The 4122-nt window shown below is 46.4% G+C and overlaps 1 non-coding gene across 1 annotated transcript; it reads right to left on the minus strand.

Annotated features, from left to right (window-relative positions):
• Nucleotides 1-584: 584 nt before the first annotated feature.
• LOC118584920 lies at nucleotides 585-687 on the minus strand. Its single transcript, XR_004945088.1, has one exon. It is a non-coding gene; the product is annotated as a U6 spliceosomal RNA (small nuclear RNA).
• Between the last annotated feature and the right edge of the window lie 3435 nt (nucleotides 688-4122).

Consider the following 4122-nt stretch of genomic DNA (forward strand, 5'->3'; position numbering starts at 1 on the left):
ACATCAGTAGTAGGTTCTCCTAAGGGGCCTGTGACTTCCCTAGCTGTAGGCTTTTATCAGCTCTACAGCACCAAGTCTGTGTTTGAAGTTGGCCTCAAATCCAAGCTGGAAACATTCATGCCGCTGTTGTGCCATTGTGGGTCTCTTGCCAGGCAGATCAGGATTGCAGAACGCTTGGTGTGATTGTTAGTAACTTCTCTCCCCTAGCAGCCTGTGTAGCCCTTCTAGCCCTGTGAACGAGAGACAGCAGGAAGAAGCTCAGTTCTAATTTGGTTTCTGTGTCTTGTATCTAGAGGGTGGGTGTCTAGTTCTGCTGGGTATCCAAGAGCAATGGCAGTAGGCTGTGTTGTGTTAGGGAGTCTCTGTGGGCTCCCTCCCCAACAGCTCACTGGGAGGTATCCCTCACTTGGCTGGTTTGTTTTGAAAACCAGTGACTTCTGGAAGTAGTACTGACCACTCATGCAGAGTGCTTCCATCCAAATAGCTCCTTAAAATTTTTTTAAAGTTAGCTTATAAGGGAGTGGGTTGCTATGGTTTTTTCATATATAGGTTGACTTTGCTTTAGCCCTTTTCTCCCCTAGTCTAACCCACTTCTACTGCCATGTGAAAAAAACGTCATTCTTGTGCAGGAGCCACGCTGATCTTCTTTGCTTTGTTCCAGTTTTACTATTTGCGCTGCAGAAGCAGGTATGGAAACGGGTTTTTGTATGAGGTTTAGGCATCGGAGAAGACAAACAGAATGGATCTTGGAATTTACTGAAGTCGTTCTTCAAATCTCTCTTCAGGTCTGCAAATGGTCTATGGCAAGAAATACTAGAGGCTCACCAGAGGCCATGGTCTCCTGCCCTCCTTCTCATTTGGCCACATACTTGAGAGTTGTTTTTAGTCTTTGAGACAGGGGCTCACTAGCTAACCTTGACCGGCTTAGAATTCTCTGTGTAGTCCGAGATGGCCTCAAACTCATAGAGATCTGCCTGCCTCTGCCTCCGGATACTGTGCCTGGCCTTACTTGAGTTTTATTCAAAACTGATTCAATACTACTTCTAGTATGGGCCACCAATCCGCTGCCATCTACCTTGTTCTCTTTTCTTCTAGGCCAGCTGGGAGGAGAAGACCTCCAGGATAGCCACGGAAACCCTGTGTTGCACGTGGGCGGTACCTCCATCACTTCCTCCCCAGCCTGCAGTTCTGCCAGCTTGTTTGCCTGCCTTGTACTGTTCTGTGAGCAAGAAATGAACTTTTGCTGGGTCTGTTGGCACATTTTCATATATTTGTGGGTCATTTGGATCTTTTGTATTCTGTGTAGTAGTACTTACTTGAATATTAATACGATGGCGTCTTTGGTTATTTTTACTTTATGAAGCATCTGTCAATCTTTTGTTTTCAGCCTAAGACAAATCTTCCTCACTGCAAGCTTGCACGTACAGCCTCTTCATTTTCTTCTGCATAAAAGTGTGTGGACGAAGCGGAGGGAGCCGAGGCCCAGCGAGCCCTCCCTTCTCGGCGCCAGCTTGAAACACAGCTTGCCTTATGACTGAGTATGGTAAGGCTGTTAACGGAGTTCCGCCCAATGGGGTGTGGCAAGAAGAGAAAGGCAATGTTCTGGGGCTTGCCTGAGTGGTCTTTTATTTCTTCTCTGTTGGTTGACAGGGAGGATGAAGAGCCATCTGCTGAAGATGTCGGAACCCTGCTATGGAAACGGCAGTAGCAGACATTTGTGTTGCACACTCGGTGATTTGTGTCGCACACTCAGTGGAGGTGAGTGGCGGCCGCCGTTGTTTCCAGCAGACCTTGTTTTATCGCCAGTTCTGAAAGTGACACAGAGACAAAAGCTCAGATAAGGAAGATGGTGAAAGCCATTTTAACCGTCACAACAGCTTTCAGCTAGGAAAAAGTCTCCGTGAGTGTTATTAGTCAGTACTCACCAACCACACGGTCACGATGCAGCTAATGAGACTGAGCACTAATGGCCCGGGAACAATGAGGCAAATTACTAAGCTCCACTAAAATGTTTCTCCACTTATCTTCAATTATTCAGATCCAATCTAATTTACTTCAAAATTAAATGCTGCGTCTCCAGTTAACTCGTGTGACTGAACATTTAACAACAGATGCCTTCTGTACCTGCACGTGACTTTGCTGAGAAAGAACAGGGCAGGCTAACTCCCCATTGTCTCTGAAATACAACCATTTCCTAGACATGTTAAGATAGCTTGCTACAGAAGGTGCATAGCTGGGGCTTTGTCCCTGAGTGCTAAGACTTAAGGAGCCTCCAAACTACCTTCTTCCCAACTCTGCTGCCCTCCACCCATCCAACTGCTTCTTCAGCAGCTGTCCCAAGCTCCTGGTCACTTTTGGCTAAACCACTGGGCCTCTGGACACAGACAAAGCAGACCTGAGGTGGAAGTCTGAGAGGATAGAGCACTTATGGGTAACAATACACATTCGGGTTTCACTGACAATTGTCACAGAGCTTTCTCCCACAGCTGGATGCCGGGGGGGGGGGGGTGGGGTGCTTCTGCGATCTGGATCCATTGGTGTGTGGTCACAGCTATGGCTCCACATTCAGGAGCCAGACACAGCTAGTTGTCAGAAGAAGAATGCTGAATAGCTTGGTGCTCATCCCACCTGGGCTTCTGTGGACTTATGGGCACCGCTGATCTGTGTGCTATCCATCTTTCCTCTCTTTCTTTATCTCCTGTTGCTCCTTTGCTATAATCTGGTCTTTTCTGGTCTCTTCATTTTCCTTTGTAACATTTGCTTTCCCTCTGAGGCTCCCGCTGCATTATCATTTTACTTAGGAAACATTGCATTTAATAGAACCAGAACTATCCTATTTAATAGTGTTCCAGTGGGAACAACCTGCCTTAATGAAGTTAAGAGTGTTTCAGGTGGCATGACTTTTTCTTCAGAGGGCACAAATTGATTTCATTCAAAGGGACAATATACTCATTTTAGTCTTCAAAGGTCTGTGCGGCCCTCACATGTAGTCATTTCCCCACATTCTATGGAAGAGGCAGACAGCAAATGAAGAATTGCAATCATTTGGCATTAGATTCGCACTATGACTTATTTGATTAATTAGCCTTAGTTTTCACTTGTAGTGTTTCCCTAGAGTCCACAACAAACTCTTCTAAGTCCATCTAGAACTAGTTGGACTTGAGATGAAGCCAAAGGGAAATAAAAGCCCTTTCCAAGTAAACGATTCCACATGCATCCTGTCAGTTGCACATCTATTTTCCTGCAGCTCAAAGAGAATTATGAGAGTCTAGGCATGGGGGTGCAAGCTTGTAACCCCGTACTCAGGAGCCAGGGCACAAGATTGCCTTGAGTTCGGATTCTACCATGTCAGCCTACTGAGCTCCAGCCAGGGCTGCACAGCAAGATCTCATCTCAGAAACAAAACAAAACAAAACCCAAACAGGAAACCACAGCAGGAACTGGGGAGAACGGCATCTCTGGCTCCCTGTTTGGTATACTGTGCCTTTTGATGACCAAATGCTCTTTGTCCAGTGTGGAACTTTGTCGACACAGTCACTGATGTTGATGGTTCACCATGTTACAAGAACAATAATTAAGACTCTACAGGATTTATCTCATTTAAATCCTATGTTATTTGCTGTCTGCATTTTCAGATGAGGTTCAGAGAGGTTAATTATCCCACCAAAAGTTACACAGTCACACAGCCTCTCTTGACCTCAGCTTTCAAGATCTGCTGCTTGTCTCCTCTTCTTCCTCTTCCTCCTCCTCCTCCTCCTCCTCCTCCTCCTCCTCCTCCTCCTCCTCCAGCCTTTTGGTTTTCTGAGACAGGGTCTTACCATGTAGCCCAGGCTGGTCTGGAACTCACTATGTAGACCAGGCTGGCCTCAAACTCTCAGAGATCTGCCTTCCTCTGCCTCCCGGGTGCTGGGATTAAAACTGTGCACCACCATGCCCAACTGCTTGCTGCTAGTGTTCTTAAATCTTTTCCCCAATTGCCTCTGACTTCTTTGATGAAGAAAAACATCCAGCATTTAAAAAGTGGATCTCAGGGCTCAAAGCACTACGTTGGATGTGGAGAAAGCAGGCGTTGTTATGGGTGGGTTCCCCAACCTGAGAAATGAACTGGTTTGTTTCACCAGG

This window comes from Onychomys torridus, chromosome 5 (assembly GCF_903995425.1).
Source record: "Onychomys torridus chromosome 5, mOncTor1.1, whole genome shotgun sequence".
NCBI classification, from domain to species: Eukaryota; Metazoa; Chordata; class Mammalia; order Rodentia; family Cricetidae; genus Onychomys; species Onychomys torridus.